This window comes from Taudactylus pleione, unplaced genomic scaffold, assembly GCF_031769625.1.
Source record: "Taudactylus pleione unplaced genomic scaffold, aTauple2 ptg000168l, whole genome shotgun sequence".
Lineage (NCBI taxonomy): Eukaryota > Metazoa > Chordata > Amphibia > Anura > Myobatrachidae > Taudactylus > Taudactylus pleione.
This window is the reverse complement of record NW_028284570.1, coordinates 1,682,810-1,707,265: the sequence shown is the minus strand read 5'-3', so window position 1 is coordinate 1,707,265 and position 24,456 is coordinate 1,682,810.

The window sequence follows — 24,456 nt, the reverse complement described above, 5'->3', positions numbered from 1 at the left end:
ACACCTAACCCTTCCTCCACACATGCTCTATACACTAGTGACATCTACATCACTAATATCACTGACTGCTCCCTATTGTCATACATTACTGTGTCATACACCTAATGCTTCCTCCACACATGCTCTATACACTAGTGACATCTACATCACTAATATCATCACTGACTGCTCCCTATTGTCATACATTACTGTGTCATACACCTAATCCTTCCTCCACACATGCTCTATACAATAGTGACATCTACATCACTAATATCATCACTGCTCTGCTCCCTTGTGTCATACATTACTGTGTCCTACACCTAATGCTTCCTCCACACATGCTCTATACAATAGTGACATCTACATCACTAATATCATCACTGCTCTGCTCCCTATTGTCATACATTACTGTGTCACACACCTAATCCTTCCTCCACACATGCTCTATACACTAGTGACATCTACATCACTAATATCATCAATGCTCTGCTCCCTTGTGTCATACACCTAATCCTTCCTCCACACATGCTCTATACAATAGTGACAGCTACATCACTAATATCATCACTGCTCTGCTCCCTTGTGTCATACATTACTGTGTCCTACACCTAATCCTTCCTCCACACATACTCTATACACTAGTGACATCTACATCACTAATATCATCACTGCTCTGCTCCCTATTGTCATACATTACTGTGTCATACACCTAATCCTTCCCCCACACATGCTCTATAGGATAGTGACATCTACATCACTAATATCATCACTGCTCGGCTCCCTTGTGTCATACATTACTGTGTCATACACCTAATCCTTCCTCCACACATGCTCTATACACTAGTGACAGCTACATCACTAATATCATCACTGCTATGCTCCCTATTGTCATACATTACTGTGTCATACACCTAATCCTTCCTCCACACATGCTCTATACACTAGTGACAGCTACATCACTAATATCTTCACTACTTTGCTCCCTATTGTCATACATTACTGTGTCCTACACCTAATCCTTCCTCCACACATGCTGTATACACTAGTGACATCTTCATCACTAATATCATCAATGCTCGGCTCCCTTGTGTCATACATTACTGTGTCATACACCTAATCCTTCCTCCACACATGCTCTATACAATAGTGACAGCTACATCACTAATATCATCACTGCTCTGCTCCCTATTGTCATACATTACTGTGTCATACACCAAATCCTTCCTCCACACATGCTCTATACAATAGTGACACCTACATCACTAATATCATCACTGCTCTGCTCCCTTGTGTCATACATTACTGTGTCCTACACCTAATGCTTCCTCCACACATGCTCTATACAATAGTGACATCTACATCACTAATATCATCACTGCTCTGCTCCCTATTGTCATACATTACTGTGTCACACACCTAATCCTTCCTCCACACATGCTCTATACACTAGTGACATCTACATCACTAATATCATCAATGCTCTGCTCCCTTGTGTCACACACCTAATCCTTCCTCCACACATGCTCTATACAATAGTGACAGCTACATCACTAATATCATCACTGCTCTGCTCCCTTGTGTCATACATTACTGTGTCCTACACCTAATCCTTCCTCCACACATACTCTATACACTAGTGACATCTACATCACTAATATCATCACTGCTCTGCTCCCTATTGTCATACATTACTGTGTCATACACCTAATCCTTCCCCCACACATGCTCTATAGGATAGTGACATCTACATCACTAATATCATCACTGCTCGGCTCCCTTGTGTCATACATTACTGTGTCATACACCTAATCCTTCCTCCACACATGCTCTATACACTAGTGACAGCTACATCACTAATATCATCACTGCTATGCTCCCTATTGTCATACATTACTGTGTCATACACCTAATCCTTCCTCCACACATGCTCTATACACTAGTGACAGCTACATCACTAATATCATCACTACTTTGCTCCCTATTGTCATACATTACTGTGTCCTACACCTAATCCTTCCTCCACACATGCTGTATACACTAGTGACATCTTCATCACTAATATCATCAATGCTCGGCTCCCTTGTGTCATACATTACTCTGTCATACACCTAATCCTTCCTCCACACATGCTCTATACAATAGTGACAGCTACATCACTAATATCATCACTGCTCTGCTCCCTATTGTCATACATTACTGTGTCATACACCAAATCCTTCCTCCACACATGCTCTATACAATAGTGACACCTACATCACTAATATCATCACTGGCCGGCTCCCTATTGTCATACATTACTGTGTCATACACCTAATCCTTCCTCCACACATGCTCTATACAATAGTGACAGCTAGATAAGTATCATCACTGCTCTGCTCCCTATTGTCATACACCTAACCCTTCCTCCACACATGCTGTATACACTAGTGACAGCTACATCACTAATATCATCACTGCTCTGCTCCCTATTGTCATACATTACTGTGTAATACACCTAATCCTTCCTCCACACATGCTCTATGCACTAGTGACAGCTACATCACTAATATCATCACTGCTCTGCTCCCTATGTGATACATTACTGTGTCATATACCTAATCTTTCCTCCATACATGCTCTATACACTAGTGATAGCTACATCACTAATATCATCACTGCTCGGCTCCCTATTGTCATACATTACTGTGTCCTACACCTAATCCTTCCTCCACACATGCTCTATACACTAGTGATAGCTACATCACTAATATCATCACTGCCCTGCTCCCTATTGTCATACATTACTGTGTCATACACCTAATCCTTCCTCCACACATGCTGTATACACTAGTGACATCTACATCACTAATATCATCACTGCTCTGCTCCCTTGTGTCATACATTACTGTGTCATACACCTAATCCTAGCTCCACACATGCTCTATACAAGTGACAGCTACATCACTAATATCATCACTGCTCTGCTCCCTATTGTCATACATTACTATGTCATACACCTAATCCTTCCTCCACACATGCTGTATACACTAGTGACAGCTACATCACTAATATCATCACTGCTCTGTTCCCATGTGTCATATATTACTGTGTCATACACCTAATCCTTCCTCCACACATGTTCTATACACTAGTGACAGCTACATCACTAATATCATCACTGCTCTGCTCCCTTGTGTCATACATTACTGTGTCCTACACCTAATCCTTCCTCCACACATGCTCTATACACTAGTGACAGCTACATCACTAATATCATCACTGCTCTGTTTCCTTGTGTCATACATTACTCTCATACACCTAATCCTTCCTCCACACATGCTCTATACAATAGTGACATCTACATTACTAAAATCATCACTGCTCTGCTCCCTATTGTCATACATTACTGTGTCCTACACCTAATCCTTCCTCCACACATGCTCTATACACTAGTGACATCTACATCACTAATATCATCACTGCTCTGCTCCTTATTGTCATACATTACTGTGTCCTACACCTAATCCTTCCTCCACACATGCTCTATACACTAGTGACATCTACATCACTAATATCATCACTGCTCTGCTCCCTATTGTCATACATTACTGTGTCCTACACCTAATCCTTCCTCCACACATGCTCTATACACTAGTGACATCTACATCACTAATATCATCACTGCTCTGCTCCTTATTGTCATACATTACTGTGTCATACACCTAATCCTTCCTCCACACATGCTCTATACACTAGTGACATCTACATCACTAATATCATCACTACTCTGCTCCTTATTGTCATACATTACTGTGTCCTACACCTAATCCTTCCCCCACACATGCTCTATACACTAGTGACATCTACATCACTAATATCATCACTACTCTGCTCCTTATTGTCATACATTACTGTGTCATACACCTAATCCTTCCCCCACACATGCTGTATACACTAGTGACAGCTACATCACTAATATCATCACTGCTCTGCTCCCCATTGTCATACATTACTGTGTCACACACCTAATCCTTCCTCCACACAAGCTCTATACACTAGTGACAGCTACATCACTAATACCATCACTGCTCAGCTCCCTATGTCATACATTACTGTGTCCTACACCTAATCCTTCCTCCACACATGCTCTATACACTAGTGACAGCTACATCACTAATATCATCACTGCACTGCTCCCTATTGTCATACATTACTGTGTCATACACCTAATCCTTCCTCCACACATGCTCTATACAATAGTGACAGCTACATCACTAATATCATCACTGCTCTGCTCCCTATTGTCATACATTACTGTGTCATACACCTAATCCTTCCTCCACACATGCTCTATACAATAGTGACAGCTACATCACTAATATCATCACTGCTCTGCTCCCTATTGTCATACATTACTGTCATACACCTAATCCTTCCTCCACACATGCTCTATACAATAGTGACAGCTACATCACTAATATCATCACTGCTCTGCTCCCTTGTGTCATACATTACTGTGTCATACACCTAATCCTTCCTCCACACATGCTCTATACACTAGTCACAGCTACATCACTAATATCATCACTGCTCTGCTCCCTTGTGTCATACATTACTGTGTCATACACCTAATCCTTCCTCCACACATGCTCTATACAATAGTGACATCTACATCACTGATATCATCACTGCTCTGTTCCCTAGTGTCATACACCTAATCCTAGCTCCACACATGCTCTATACAATAGTGACATCTACATCACTAATATCATCACTGCTCTGCTCCCTTGTGTCATACATTACTGTGCCCTACACCTAATCCTTCCTCCACACATGCTCTATACACTAGTCACAGCTACATCACTAATATCATCACTGCTCTGCTCCCTTGTGTCATACATTACTGTGTCCTACACCTAATCCTTCCCCCACACATGCTCTATACAATAGTGACAGCTGCATCACTAATATCATCACTGCTCTGCTCCCTATTGTCATACATTACTGTGTCATACAGCTAATCCTTCCTCCACACATGCTCTATACACTAGTGACACCTACATCACTAATATCATCACTGCTCTGCTCCCTATTGTCATACATTACTGTGTCATACACCTAATCCTTCCTCCACACATGCTCTATACAATAGTGACAGCTGCATCACTAATATCATCACTGCTCTGCTCCCTATTGTCATACATTACTGTGTCATACACCTAATCCTTCCCCCACACATGCTCTATACACTAGTGACAGCTACATCACTAATATCATCACTGCTCTGCTCCCTATTGTCATACATTACTGTGTCCTACACCTAATCCTTCCTCCACACATGCTCTATACAATAGTGACAGCTACATCACTAATATCATCACTGCTCTGCTCCCTATTGTCATACATTACTGTGTCATACACCTAACCCTTCCTTCACACATGCTGTATACACTAGTGACAGCTACATCACTAATATCATCACTGCTCTGCTCCCTTGTGTCATACATTACTGTGTCCTACACCTAATCCTTCCCCCACACATGCTCTATACACTAGTGACAGCTACATCACTAATATCATCACTGGTCTGCTCCCTATTGTCATACATTACTGTGTCCTACACCTAACCCTTCCTCCACACATGCTCTATACAATTGTGACAGCTACATCACTAATATCATCACTGCTCTGCTCCCTATTGTCATACATTACTATGTCATACACCTAATCCTTCCTCCACACATGCTCTATACACTAGTGACATCTACATCACTAATATCATCACTGCTCTGCCCCCTTGTGTCATACATTACTGTGTAATACACCTAACCCTTCCTCAACACATGCTCTATACACTAGTGACAGCTACATCACTAATATCATCACTGCTCTGCTCCCTATGTCATACATTACTGTGTCCTACACCTAATCCTTCCTCCACACATGCAGTATACACTAGTGACAGCTACATCACTAATATCATCACTGCTCTGCTCCCTTGTGTCATACATTACTGTGTCATACACCTAATCCTTCCTCCACACATGCTCTATACACTAGTGACATCTACATCACTAATACCATCACTGCACTGCTCCCTTGTGTCATACATTACTGTGTCATACACCTAATCCTAGCTCCACCCATGCTCTATACAAGTGACAGCTAGATAACTATCATCACTGCTCTGCTCCCTATTGTCATACACCTAAACCTTCCTCCACACATGCTGTATACACTAGTGACAGCTACATCACTGATATCATCACTGCTCAGCTCCCTAGTGTCATACATTACTGTGTCATACACCTAATCCTTCCCCCACACACGCTCTATACGCTAGTGACAGCTACATCACTAATATCATCACTGCTCAGCTCCCTAGTGTCATACATTACTGTGTCATACACCTCATCCTTCCCCCACACATGCTCTATACACTAGTGACAGCTACATCACTAATATCATCACTGCTCTGCTCCCTTGTGTCATACATTACTGTGTCATACACATAATCCTTCCTCCACACATGCTCTATACAATAGTGACAGCTACATCACTAATATCATCACTGCTCTGCTCCCTATTGTTATACATTACTGTGTCATACACCTAACCCTTCCTCCACACATTCTCTATACAATAGTGACATCTACATCACTAATATCATCACTGCTCTGCTCCCTATGTCATACATTACTGTGTCATATACCTAATCTTTCCTCCATACATGCTCTATACACTAGTGATAGCTACATCACTAATATCATCACTGCTCTGCTCCCTTGTGTCATACATTACTGTGTCATACACCTAATCCTTCCTCCACACATGCTCTATACACTAGTGACAGCTACATCACTAATATCATCACTGCTCTGCTCCCTAGTGTCATACATTACTGTGTCATACACATAATCCTTCCTCCACACATGCTCTATACACTAGTGACAGGTACATCACTAATATCATCACTGTTCTGCTCCCTTGTGTCATACATTACTGTGTCATACACCTAATCTTTCCTCCTCCACACATGCTCTATACACTAGTGACAGCTACATCACTAATATCATCACTGCTCTGCTCCCTATTGTCATACATTACTGTGTCCTACACCTAAACCTTCCTCCACACATGCTCTATACAATAGTGACAGCTACATCACTAATATCATCACTGCTCTGCTCCCTATTGTCATACATTACTGTGTCATACACCTAACCCTTCCTTCACACATGCTGTATACACTAGTGACAGCTACATCACTAATATCATCACTGCTCTGCTCCCTTGTGTCATACATTACTGTGTCATACACCTAATCCTTCCCCCACACATGCTCTATACACTAGTGACAGCTACATCACTAATATCATCACTGGTCTGCTCCCTATTGTCATACATTACTGTGTCCTACACCTAACCCTTCCTCCACACATGCTCTATACAATAGTGACATCTACATCACTAATATCATCACTGCTCTGCTCCCTTGTGTCATACATTACTGTGTCATACACCTAATCCTTCCTCCACACATGCTCTATACACTAGTGACAGCTACATCACTAATATCATCACTGCTCTGCTCCCTTGTGTCATACATTACTGTGTCATACACCTAATCCTAGCTCCACACATGCTCTATACAATTGTGACAGCTACATCACTAATATCATCACTGCTCAGCTCCCTATTGTCATACATTACTGTGTCATACACCTAATCCTTCCCCCACACACGCTCTATACACTAGTGACAGCTACATCACTAATATCATCACTGCTCAGCTCCCTAGTGTCATACATTACTGTGTCATACACCTAATCCTTCCCCCACACACGCTCTATACACTAGTGACAGCTACATCACTAATATCATCACTGCTCAGCTCCCTAGTGTCCTACATTACTGTGTCATACACCTAATCCTTCCCCCACACATGCTCTATACAATGGTGACATCTACATCACTAATATCATCACTGCTCAGCTCCATAGTGTCATACATTACTGTGTCATACACCTAATCCTTCCTCCACACATGCTATATACACTAGTGACATCTACATCACTAATATTATCACTGCTCTGCTCCCTTGTGTCATACGTTACTGTGTCATACACCTAATCCTTCCTCCACACATGCTCTATACACTAGTGACAGCTACATCACTAATATCATCACTGCTCTGCTCCCTATTGTTATACATTACTGTGTCATACACCTAACCCTTCCTCCACACATGCTCTATACAATAGTGACATCTACATCACTAATATCATCACTGATCTGCTCCCTTGTGTCATACATTACTGTGTCATACACATAATCCTTCCTCCACACATGCTCTATACAATAGTGACAGCTACATCACTAATATCATCACTGCTCTGCTCCCTATTGTTATACATTACTGTGTCATACACCTAACCCTTCCTCCACACATGCTCTATACAATAGTGACATCTACATCACTAATATCATCACTGCTCTGCTCCCTATTGTCATACATTACTGTATCATACACCTAATCCTTCCTCCACACAAGCTCTATACACTAGTGACAGCTACATCACTAATACCATCACTGCTCAGCTCCCTATGTCATACATTACTGTGTCCTACACCTAATCCTTCCTCCACACATGCTCTATACAATAGTGACAGCTACATCACTAATATCATCACTGCTCTGCTCCCTATTGTCATACATTACTGTGTCCTACACCTAATCCTTCCTCCACACATGCTCTATACAATAGAGAGAGCTACATCACTAATATCATCACTGCTCTACTCCCTATTGTCATACATTACTGTGTCCTACACCTAATCTTTCCTCCACACATGCTCTATACAATAGTGATAGCTACATCACTAATATCATCACTGCTCTGCTCCCTCATGTCATACATTACTGTGTCATACACCTAATCCTTCCTCCACACATGCTCTATACACTAGTGACAGCTACATCACTAATATCATCACTGCTCTGCTCCCTTATGTCATACATTACTGTGTCCTACACCTAATCCTTCCTCCACACATGCTCTATACACTAGTGACATCTACATCACTAATATCATCACTGCTCTGCTCCCTTATGTCATACATTACTGTGTCATACACCTAATCCTTCCTCCACACATGCTCTATACACTAGTGACACCTACATCACTAATATCATCACTGCTCTGCTCCCTATTGTCATACATTATTGTGTCATACACCTAATCCTTCCCCCACACATGCTCTATACACTAGTGACACCTACATCACTAATATCATCACTGCTCTGCTCCCTATTGTCATACATTGCTGTGTCATACACCTAATCCTTCCTCCACACATGCTCTATACAATAGTGACAGCTACATCACTAATATCATCACTGCTCTGCTCCCTATTGTTATACATTACTGTGTCATACACCTAACCCTTCCTCCACACATGCTCTATACAATAGTGACATCTACATCACTAATATCATCACTGATCTGCTCCCTTGTGTCATACATTACTGTGTCATACACATAATCCTTCCTCCACACATGCTCTATACAATAGTGACAGCTACATCACTAATATCATCACTGCTCTGCTCCCTATTGTTATACATTACTGTGTCATACACCTAACCCTTCCTCCACACATGCTCTATACAATAGTGACATCTACATCACTAATATCATCACTGCTCTGCTCCCTATTGTCATACATTACTGTATCATACACCTAATCCTTCCTCCACACAAGCTCTATACACTAGTGACAGCTACATCACTAATACCATCACTGCTCAGCTCCCTATGTCATACATTACTGTGTCCTACACCTAATCCTTCCTCCACACATGCTCTATACAATAGTGACACCTACATCACTAATATCATCACTGCTCTGCTCCCTCGTGTCATACATTACTGTGTCCTACACCTAATCCTTCCCCCACACATGCTCTATACACTAGTGACACCTACATCACTAATATCATCACTGCTCAGCTCCCTCGTGTCATACATTACTGTGTCATACACCTAATCCTTCCCCCACACATGCTCTATACACTAGTGACACCTACATCACTAATATCATCACTGCTCTGCTCCCTATTGTCATACATTACTGTGTCATACACCTAATCCTTCCTCCACACATGCTCTATACAATAGTGACAGCTACATCACTAATATCATCACTGCTCTGCTCCCTATTGTCATACATTACTGTGTCATATACCTAATCCATCCTCCACACATGCTCTATACACTAGTGACAGCTACATCACTAATATCATCACTGCTCTGCTCCCTATTGTCATACATTATTGTGTCATACACCTAATCCTTCCTCCACACATGCTCTATACACTAGTGAGAGCTACATCACTAATATCATCACTGCTCTGCTCCCTATTGTCATACATTACTGTGTCCTACACCTAATCCTTCCTCCACACATGCTCTATACAATAGTGACAGCTACATCACTAATATCATCACTGCATTGCTCCCTATTGTCATACATTACTGTGTCATACTCCTAACCCTTCCTTCACACATGCTGTATACACTAGTGACAGCTACATCACTAATATCATCACTGCTCTGCTCCCTTGTGTCATACATTACTGTGTCCTACACCTAATCCTTCCCCCACACATGCTCTATACACTAGTGACAGCTACATCACTAATATCATCACTGGTCTGCTCCCTATTGTCATACATTACTGTGTCCTACACCTAACCCTTCATCCACACATGCTCTATACAATTGTGACAGCTACATCACTAATATCATCACTGCTCTGCTCCCCATTGTCATACATTACTGTGTCATACACCTAATCCTTCCTCCACACATGCTCTATACACTAGTGACATCTACATCACTAATATCATCACTGCTCTGCTCCCTTGTGTCATACATTACTGTGTAATACACCTAACCCTTCCTCCACACATGCTCTATACACTAGTGACAGCTACATCACTAATATCATCACTGCTCTGCTCCCTATGTCATACATTACTGTGTCATATACCTAATCCATCCTCCACACATGCTGTATACACTAGTGACAGCTACATCACTAATATCATCACTGCTCTGCTCCCTTGTGTCATACATTACTGTGTCATACACCTAATCCTTCCTCCACACATGCTCTATACAATAGTGACAGCTACATCACTAATATCATCATTGCTCTGCTCCCTATTGTCATACATTACTGTGTCCTACACCTAACCCTTCCTCCACACATGCTCTATACAAGTGACAGCTAGATAACTATCATCACTGATCTGCTCCCTATTGTCATACACCTAAACCTTCCTCCACACATGCTGTATACACTAGTGACAGCTACAGCACTAATATCATCACTGCTCAGCTCCCTATTGTCATACATTACTGTGTCATATACCTAATCCTAGCTCCACACATGCTCTATACAAGTGACAGCTAGATAACTATCATCACTGCTCTGCTCCCTATTGTCATACACCTAAACCTTCCTCCACACATGCTGTATACACTAGTGACAGCTACAGCACTAATATCATCACTGCTCAGCTCCCTATTGTCATACATTACTGTGTCATACACCTAATCCTTCCCCCACACACGCTCTATACACTAGTGACAGCTACATCACTAATATCATCACTGCTCAGCTCCCTATTGTCATACATTACTGTGTCATACACCTAATCCTTCCTCCACACAAGCTCTATACAATAGTGACACCTACATCACTAATATCATCACTGCTCTGCTCCCTATTGTCATACATTACTGTGTCCTACACCTAATCCCTCCTCCACACATGCTCTATACAAGTGACAGCTAGATAACTATCATCACTGCTCTGCTCCCTATTGTCATACACCTAAACCTTCCTCCACACATGCTGTATACACTAGTGACAGCTACATCACTGATATCATCACTGCTCAGCTCCCTAGTGTCATACATTACTGTGTCATACACCTAATCCTTCCCCCACACACGCTCTATACGCTAGTGACAGCTACATCACTAATATCATCACTGCTCAGCTCCCTAGTGTCATACATTACTGTGTCATACACCTCATCCTTCCCCCACACATGCTCTATACAATGGTGACATCTACATCACTAATATCATCACTGCTCTGCTCCCTTGTGTCATACATTACTGTGTCATACACATAATCCTTCCTCCACACATGCTCTATACAATAGTGACAGCTACATCACTAATATCATCACTGCTCTGCTCCCTATTGTTATACATTACTGTGTCATACACCTAACCCTTCCTCCACACATTCTCTATACAATAGTGACATCTACATCACTAATATCATCACTGCTCTGCTCCCTATGTCATACATTACTGTGTCATATACCTAATCTTTCCTCCATACATGCTCTATACACTAGTGATAGCTACATCACTAATATCATCACTGCTCTGCTCCCTTGTGTCATACATTACTGTGTCATACACCTAATCCTTCCTCCACACATGCTCTATACACTAGTGACAGCTACATCACTAATATCATCACTGCTCTGCTCCCTAGTGTCATACATTACTGTGTCATACACATAATCCTTCCTCCACACATGCTCTATACACTAGTGACAGGTACATCACTAATATCATCACTGTTCTGCTCCCTTGTGTCATACATTAGTGTGTCATACACCTAATCTTTCCTCCTCCACACATGCTCTATACACTAGTGATAGCTACATCACTAATATCATCACTGCTCTGCTCCCTATTGTCATACATTACTGTGTCATACACCTAATCCTTCCTCCACACAAGCTCTATACACTAGTGACAGCTACATCACTAATACCATCACTGCTCAGCTCCCTATGTCATACATTACTGTGTCACACACCTAATCCTTCCTCCACACATGCTCTATACAATAGTGACACCTACATCACTAATATCATCACTGCTCTGCTCCCTTGTGTCATACATTACTGTGTCCTACACCTAATCCTTCCTCCACACATGCTCTATATATACTAGTGACAGCTACATCACTAATATCATCACTGCACTGCTCCCTATTGTCATACATTACTGTGTCATACACCTAATCCTTCCTCCACACATGCTCTATACACTAGTGACAGCTACATCACTAATATCATCACTGCTCTGCTCCCTATTGTCATACATTACTGTGTCATACACCTAACCCTTCCTTCACACATGCTGTATACACTAGTGACAGCTACATCACTAATATCATCACTGCTCTGCTCCCTTGTGTCATACATTACTGTGTCCTACACCTAATCCTTCCCCCACACATGCTCTATACACTAGTGACAGCTACATCACTAATATCATCACTGCTCTGCTCCCTATTGTCATACATTACTGTGTCCTACACCTAAACCTTCCTCCACACATGCTCTATACAATAGTGACAGCTACATCACTAATATCATCACTGGTCTGCTCCCTATTGTCATACATTACTGTGTCCTACACCTAACCCTTCCTCCACACATGCTCTATACAATAGTGACATCTACATCACTAATATCATCACTGCTCTGCTCCCTTGTGTCATACATTACTGTGTCCTACACCTAATCCTTCCTCCACACATGCTGTATACAATAGTGACAGCTACATCACTAATATCATCACTGCTCTGCTTCCTTGTGTCATACATTACTGTGTCATACACCTAATCCTTCCTCCACACATGCTCTATACACTAGTGACAGCTACATCACTAATATCATCACTGCTCTGCTCCCTTGTGTCATACATTACTGTGTCATACACCTAATCCTAGCTCCACACATGCTCTATACAATTGTGACAGCTACATCACTAATATCATCACTGCTCAGCTCCCTATTGTCATACATTACTGTGTCATACACCTAATCCTTCCCCCACACATGCTCTATACAATAGTGACACCTACATCACTAATATCATCACTGCTCTGCTCCCTTGTGTCATACATTACTGTGTCCTACACCTAATCCTTCCTCCACACATGCTCTATATATACTAGTGACAGCTACATCACTAATATCATCACTGCACTGCTCCCTATTGTCATACATTACTGTGTCATACACCTAATCCTTCCTCCACACATGCTCTATACACTAGTGACAGCTACATCACTAATATCATCACTGCTCTGCTCCCTATTGTCATACATTACTGTGTCATACACCTAACCCTTCCTTCACACATGCTGTATACACTAGTGACAGCTACATCACTAATATCATCACTGCTCTGCTCCCTTGTGTCATACATTACTGTGTCATACACCTAATCCTTCCCCCACACATGCTCTATACACTAGTGACAGCTACATCACTAATATCATCACTGGTCTGCTCCCTATTGTCATACATTACTGTGTCATACACCTAATCCTTCCCCCACACACGCTCTATACACTAGTGACAGCTACATCACTAATATCATCACTGCTCAGCTCCCTAGTGTCCTACATTACTGTGTCATACACCTAATCCTTCACCCACACATGCTCTATACAATGGTGACATCTACATCACTAATATCATCACTGCTCAGCTCCATAGTGTCATACATTACTGTGTCATACACCTAATCCTTCCTCCACACATGCTATATACACTAGTGACATCTACATCACTAATATTATCACTGCTCTGCTCCCTTGTGTCATACATTACTGTGTCATACACCTAATCCTTCCTCCACACATGCTCTATACACTAGTGACAGCTACATCACTAATATCATCACTGCTCTGCTCCCTATTGTTATACATTACTGTGTCATACACCTAACCCTTCCTCCACACATGCTCTATACAATAGTGACATCTACATCACTAATATCATCACTGATCTGCTCCCTTGTGTCATACATTACTGTGTCATACACATAATCCTTCCTCCACACATGCTCTATACAATAGTGACAGCTACATCACTAATATCATCACTGCTCTGCTCCCTATTGTTATACATTACTGTGTCATACACCTAACCCTTCCTCCACACATGCTCTATACAATAGTGACATCTACACCACTAATATCATCACTGCTCTGCTCCCTATTGTCATACATTACTGTATCATACACCTAATCCTTCCTCCACACAAGCTCTATACACTAGTGACAGCTACATCACTAATACCATCACTGCTCAGCTCCCTATGTCATACATTACTGTGTCCTACACCTAATCCTTCCTCCACACATGCTCTATACACTAGTGACACCTACATCACTAATATCATCACTGCTCTGCTCCCTATTGTCATACATTACTGTGTCATACACCTAATCCTTCCTCCACACATGCTCTATACAATAGTGACAGCTACATCACTAATATCATCACTGCTCTGCTCCCTATTGTCATACATTACTGTGTCATACACCTAATCCTTCCTCCACACATGCTCTATACAATAGTGACAGCTACATCACAAATATCATCACTGCTCTGCTCCCTATTGTCATACATTACTGTGTCCTACACCTAATCCTTCCTCCACACATGCTCTATACAATAGAGAGAGCTACATCACTAATATCATCACTGCTCTGCTCCCTATTGTCATACATTACTGTGTCCTACACCTAATCTTTCCTCCACACATGCTCTATACAATAGTGATAGCTACATCACTAATATCATCACTGCTCTGCTCCCTCGTGTCATACATTACTGTGTCATACATCTAATACTTCATCCACACATGCTCTATACACTAGTGACAGCTACATCACTAATATCATCACTGCTCTGCTCCCTTATGTCATACATTACTGTGTCCTACACCTAATCCTTCCTCCACACATGCTCTATACACTAGTGACATCTACATCACTAATATCATCACTGCTCTGCTCCCTTATGTCATACATTACTGTCATACACCTAATCCTTCCTCCACACATGCTCTATACACTAGTGACACCTACATCACTAATATCATCACTGCTCTGCTCCCTATTGTCATACATTATTGTGTCATACACCTAATCCTTCCCCCACACATGCTCTATACACTAGTGACACCTACATCACTAATATCACTGCTCTGCTCCCTATTGTCATACATTGCTGTGTCATACACCTAATCCTTCCTCCACACATGCTCTATACAATAGTGACAGCTACATCACTAATATCATCACTGCTCTGCTCCCTATTGTTATACATTACTGTGTCATACACCTAACCCTTCCTCCACACACGCTCTATACAATAGTGACATCTACATCACTAATATCATCACTGCTCTGCTCCCTTGTGTCATACATTACTGTGTCATACACATAATCCTTCCTCCACACATGCTCTATACAATAGTGACAGCTACATCACTAATATCATCACTGCTCTGCTCCCTATTGTTATACATTACTGTGTCATACACCTAACCCTTCCTCCACACATGCTCTATACAATAGTGACATCTACATCACTAATATCATCACTGCTCTGCTCCCTATTGTCATACATTACTGTATCATACACCTAATCCTTCCTCCACACAAGCTCTATACACTAGTGACAGCTACATCACTAATACCATCACTGCTCAGCTCCCTATGTCATACATTACTGTGTCATATACCTAATCCATCCTCCACACATGCTGTATACACTAGTGACAGCTTCATCACTAATATCATCACTGCTCTGCTCCCTTGTGTCATACATTACTGTGTCATACACCTAATCCTTCCTCCACACATGCTCTATACACTAGTGACAGCTACATCACTAATATCATCACTGCTCTACTCCCTATTGTCATACATTACTGTGTCCTACACCTAATCTTTCCTCCACACATGCTCTATACAATAGTGACAGCTACATCACTAATATCATCACTGCTCTGCTCCCTCGTGTCATACATTACTGTGTCCTACACCTAATCCTTCCTCCACACATGCTCTATACACTAGTGACAGCTACATCACTAATATCATCACTGCTCAGCTCCCTCGTGTCATACATTACTGTGTCATACACCTAATCCTTCCCCCACACATGCTCTATACACTAGTGACACCTACATCACTAATATCATCACTGCTCTGCTCCCTATTGTCATACATTACTGTGTCATACACCTAATCCTTCCTCCACACATGCTCTATACACTAGTGACAGCTACATCACTAATATCATCACTGCTCTGCTCCCTATTGTCATACATTACTGTGTCCTACACCTAATCCTTCCTCCACACATGCTCTATACAATAGTGACAGCTACATCACTAATATCATCACTGCATTGCTCCCTATTGTCATACATTACTGTGTCATACACATAACCCTTCCTTCACACATGCTGTATACACTAGTGACAGCTACATCACTAATATCATCACTGCTCTGCTCCCTTGTGTCATACATTACTGTGTCCTACACCTAATCCTTCCCCCACACATGCTCTATACACTAGTGACAGCTACATCACTAATATCATCACTGGTCTGCTCCCTATTGTCATACATTACTGTGTCCTACACCTAACCCTTCATCCACACATGCTCTATACAATTGTGACAGCTACATCACTAATATCATCACTGCTCTGCTCCCTATTGTCATACATTACTGTGTCATACACCTAATCCTTCCTCCACACATGCTCTATACACTAGTGACATCTACATCACTAATATCATCACTGCTCTGCTCCCTTGTGTCATACATTACTGTGTAATACACCTAACCCTTCCTCCACACATGCTCTATACACTAGTGACAGCTACATCACTAATATCATCACTGCTCTGCTCCCTATGTCATACATTACTGTGTCATATACCTAATCCATCCTCCACACATGCTGTATACACTAGTGACAGCTACATCACTAATATCATCACTGCTCTGCTCCCTTGTGTCATACATTACTGTGTCATACACCTAATCCTTCCTCCACACATGCTCTATACAAGTGACAGCTAGATAACTATCATCACTGCTCTGCTCCCTATTGTCATACACCTAAAACTTCCTCCACACATGCTGTATACACTAGTGACAGCTACAGCACTAATATCATCACTGCTCAGCTCCCTATTGTCATACATTACTGTGTCATACACCTAATCCTAGCTCCACACATGCTCTATACAAGTGACAGCTAGATAACTATCATCAATGCTCTGCTCCCTATTGTCATACACCTAAACCTTCCTCCACACATGCTGTATACACTAGTGACAGCTACAGCACTAATATCATCACTGCTCAGCTCCCAATTGTCATACATTACTGTGTCATACACCTAATCCTTCCCCCACACACGCTCTATACACTAGTGACAGCTACATCACTAATATCATCACTGCTCAGCTCCCTATTGTCATACATTACTGTGTCATACACCTAATCCTTCCCCCACACACGCTCTATACACTAGTGACAGCTACATCACTAATATCATCACTGCTCAGCTCCCTAGTGTCCTACATTACTGTGTCATACACCTAATCCTTCCTCCACACATGCTCTATACACTAGTGACATCTACATCACTAATATCATCACTGCTCTGCTCCCTTGTGTCATACATTACTGTGTCATACACCTAATCCTTCCTCCACACATGCTCTATACATTAGTGACAGCTGTATCACTAATATCGTCACTGCTCTGCTCCCTATTGTCATACATTACTGTGTCATACACCTAATCCTTCCTCCACACATGCTCTATACACAAGTAACAGCTACATCACTAATATCATCACTGCTCTGCTCCCTATTGTCATACATTACTGTGTCATACACCTAATCCTTCCTCCACACAAGCTCTATACAATAGTGACACCTACATCACTAATATCATCACTGCTCTGCTCCCTATTGTCATATATTACTGTGTCATACACCTAATCCTTCCTCCACACATGCTCTATACAATAGTGACAGCTACATCACTTATATCATCACTGCTCTGCTCCCTATTGTCATACATTACTGTGTCATACACCTAATCCTTCCTCCACACATGCTCTATACACTAGTGACATCTACATCACTAATATCATCACTGCTCTGCTCCCTATTGTCATACATTACTGTATCATACACCTAATCCTTCCTCCACACAAGCTCTATACACTAGTGACAGCTACATCACTAATACCATCACTGCTCAGCTCCCTATGTCATACATTACTGTGTCCTACACCTAATCCTTCCTCCACACATGCTCTATACAATAGTGACACCTACATCACTAATATCATCACTGCTCTGCTCCCTATTGTCATACATTACTGTGTCATACACCTAATCCTTCCTCCACACATGCTCTATACACTAGTGACAGCTACATCACTAATATCATCACTGCTCTACTCCCTATTGTCATACATTACTGTGTCCTACACCTAATCTTTCCTCCACACATGCTCTATACAATAGTGACAGCTACATCACTAATATCATCACTGCTCTGCTCCCTCGTGTCATACATTACTGTGTCCTACACCTAATCCTTCCTCCACACATGCTCTATACACTAGTGACAGCTACATCACTAATATCATCACTGCTCAGCTCCCTCGTGTCATACATTACTGTCATACACCTAATCCTTCCCCCACACATGCTCTATACACTAGTGACACCTACATCACTAATATCATCACTGCTCTGCTCCCTATTGTCATACATTACTGTGTCATACACCTAATCCTTCCTCCACACATGCTCTATACAATAGTGACAGCTACATCACTAATATCATCACTGCTCTGCTCCCTATTGTCATACATTACTGTGTCATACACCTAACCCTTCCTTCACACATGCTGTATACACTAGTGACAGCTACATCACTAATATCATCACTGCTCTGCTCCCTTGTGTCATACATTACTGTGTCATATACCTAATCCATCCTCCACACATGCTCTATACACTAGTGACAGCTACATCACTAATATCATCACTGCTCTGCTCCCTATTGTCATACATTATTGTGTCATACACCTAATCCTTCCTCCACACATGCTCTATACACTAGTGACAGCTACATCACTAATATCATCACTGCTCTGCTCCCTATTGTCATACATTACTGTGTCCTACACCTAATCCTTCCCCCACACATGCTCTATACACTAGTGACAGCTACATCACTAATATCATCACTGGTCTGCTCCCTATTGTCATACATTACTGTGTCCTACACCTAACCCTTCATCCACACATGCTCTATACAATTGTGACAGCTACATCACTAATATCATCACTGCTCTGCTCCCTATTGTCATACATTACTGTGTCATACACCTAATCCTTCCTCCACACATGCTCTATACACTAGTGACATCTACATCACTAATATCATCACTGCTCTGCTCCCTTGTGTCATACATTACTGTGTAATACACCTAACCCTTCCTCCACACATGCTCTATACACTAGTGACAGCTACATCACTAATATCATCACTGCTCTGCTCCCTATGTCATACATTACTGTGTCATATACCTAATCCATCCTCCACACATGCTGTATACACTAGTGACAGCTACATCACTAATATCATCACTGCTCTGCTCCCTTGTGTCATACATTACTGTGTCATACACCTAATCCTTCCTCCACACATGCTCTATACAAGTGACAGCTAGATAACTATCATCACTGCTCTGCTCCCTATTGTCATACACCTAAACCTTCCTCCACACATGCTGTATACACTAGTGACAGCTACAGCACTAATATCATCACTGCTCAGCTCCCTATTGTCATACATTACTGTGTCATACACCTAATCCTAGCTCCACACACGCTCTATACAAGTGACAGCTAGATAACTATCATCACTGCTCTGCTCCCTATTGTCATACACCTAAACGTTCCTCCACACATGCTGTATACACTAGTGACAGCTACAGCACTAATATCATCACTGCTCAGCTCCCTATTGTCATACATTACTGTGTCATACACCTAATCCTTCCCCACACATGCTCTATACACTAGTGACAGCTACATCACTAATATCATCACTGCTCAGCTCCCTATTGTCCTACATTACTGTGTCATACACCTAATCCTTCCCCCACACACGCTCTATACACTAGTGACAGCTACATCACTAATATCATCACTGCTCAGCTCCCTAGTGTCCTACATTACTGTTTCATACACCTAATCCTTCCTCCACACATGCTTTATACACTAGTGACATCTACATCACTAATATCATCACTGCTCTGCTCCTTGTGTCATACATTACTGTGTCATACACCTAATCCTTCCTCCACACATGCTCTATACATTAGTGACAGCTGTATCACTAATATCGTCACTGCTCTGCTCCCTATTGTCATACATTACTGTGTCATACACCTAATCCTTCCTCCACACAAGCTCTATACAATAGTGACACCTACATCACTAATATCATCACTGCTCTGCTCCCTATTGTCATACATTACTGTGTCATACACCTAATCCTTCCTCCACACATGCTCTATACAATAGTGACAGCTACATCACTTATATCATCACTGCTCTGCTCCCTATTGTCATACATTACTGTGTCCTACACCTAATCCTTCCTCCACACATGCTCTATATACAATAGTGACACCTACATCACTAATATCATCACTGCTCTGCTCCTATTGTCATACATTACTGTGTCATACACCTAATCCTTCCTCCACACATGCTCTATACACTAGTGACATCTACATCACTAATATCATCACTGCTCTGCTCCCTGTTGTCATACATTACTGTGTCATACACCTAATCCTTCCTCCACACATGCTCTATACACTAGTGACAGCTGTATCACTAATATCATCACTGCTCTGCTCCCTATGTCATACATTACTGTGTCATATACCTAATCCATCCTCCACACATGCTGTATACACTAGTGACAGCTTCATCACTAATATCATCACTGCTCTGCTCCCTTGTGTCATACATTACTGTGTCATACACCTAATCCTTCCTCACACATGCTCTATACACTAGTGACAGCTACATCACTAATATCATCACTGATCTGCTCCCTTGTGTCATACATTACTGTGTCATACACCTAATCCTTCCTCCACACATGCTCTATACACTAGTGACATCTACATCACTAATATCATCACTGCTCTGCTCCCTATTGTCATACATTACTGTGTCCTACACCTAATCCTTCCTCCACACATGCTCTATACACTAGTGACACCTACATCACTAATATCATCACTGCTCTGCTCCCTATTGTCATACATTATTGTGTCATACACCTAATCCTTCCCCCACACATGCTCTATACACTAGTGACACCTACATCACTAATATCATCACTGCTCTGCTCCCTATTGTCATACATTGCTGTGTCATACACCTAATCCTTCCTCCACACATGCTCTATACAATAGTGACAGCTACATCACTAATATCATCACTGCTCTGCTCCCTATTGTTCTACATTACTGTGTCATACACCTAACCCTTCCTCCACACATGCTCTATACAATAGTGACATCTACATCACTAATATCATCACTGATCTGCTCCCTTGTGTCATACATTACTGTGTCATACACATAATCCTTCCTCCACACATGCTCTATACAATAGTGACAGCTACATCACTAATATCATCACTGCTCTGCTCCCTATTGTTATACATTACTGTGTCATACACCTAACCCTTCCTCCACACATGCTCTATACAATAGTGACATCTACATCACTAATATCATCACTGCTCTGCTCCCTATTGTCATACATTACTGTATCATACACCTAATCCTTCCTCCACACAAGCTCTATACACTAGTGACAGCTACATCACTAATACCATCACTGCTCAGCTCCCTATGTCATACATTACTGTGTCCTACACCTAATCCTTCCTCCACACATGCTCTATACAATAGTGACACCTACATCACTAATATCATCACTGCTCTGCTCCCTATTGACATACATTACTGTGTCATACACCTAATCCTTCCTCCACACATGCTCTATACACTAGTGACAGCTACATCACTAATATCATCACTGCTCTACTCCCTATTGTCATACATTACTGTGTCCTACACCTAATCTTTCCTCCACACATGCTCTATACAATAGTGACAGCTACATCACTAATATCATCACTGCTCTGCTCCCTCGTGTCATACATTACTGTGTCCTACACCTAATCCTTCCTCCACACATGCTCTATACACTAGTGACAGCTACATCACTAATATCATCACTGCTCAGCTCCCTCGTGTCATACATTACTGTGTCATACACCTAATCCTTCCCCCACACATGCTCTATACACTAGTGACACCTACATCACTAATATCATCACTGCTCTGCTCCCTATTGTCATACATTACTGTGTCATACACCTAATCCTTCCTCCACACATGCTCTATACAATAGTGACAGCTACATCACTAATATCATCACTGCTCTGCTCCCTATTGTCATACATTACTGTGTCATACACCTAACCCTTCCTTCACACATGCTGTATACACTAGTGACAGCTACATCACTAATATCATCACTGCTCTGCTCCCTTGTGTCATACATTACTGTATCATATACCTAATCCATCCTCCACACATGCTCTATACACTAGTGACAGCTACATCACTAATATCATCACTGCTCTGCTCCCTATTGTCATACATTATTGTGTCATACACCTAATCCTTCCTCCACACATGCTCTATACAATAGTGACAGCTACATCACTAATATCATCACTGCTCTGCTCCCTATTGTCATACATTACTGTGTCCTACACCTAATCCTTCCTCCACACATGCTCTATACAATAGTGACAGCTACATCACTAATATCATCACTGCATTGCTCCCTATTGTCATACATTACTGTGTCATACACCTAACCCTTCCTTCACACATGCTGTATACACTAGTGACAGCTACATCACTAATATCATCACTGCTCTGCTCCCTTGTGTCATACATTACTGTGTCCTACACCTAATCCTTCCCCCACACATGCTCTATACACTAGTGACAGCTACATCACTAATATCATCACTGGTCTGCTCCCTATTGTCATACATTACTGTGTCCTACACCTAACCCTTCATCCACACATGCTCTATACAATTGTGACAGCTACATCACTAATATCATCACTGCTCTGCTCCCTATTGTCATACATTACTGTGTCATACACCTAATCCTTCCTCCACACATGCTCTATACACTAGTGACATCTACATCACTAATATCATCACTGCTCTGCTCCCTTGTGTCATACATTACTGTGTAATACACCTAACCCTTCCTCCACACATGCTCTATACACTAGTGACAGCTACATCACTAATATCATCACTGCTCTGCTCCCTATGTCATACATTACTGTGTCATATACCTAATCCATCCTCCACACATGCTGTATACACTAGTGACAGCTACATCACTAATATCAT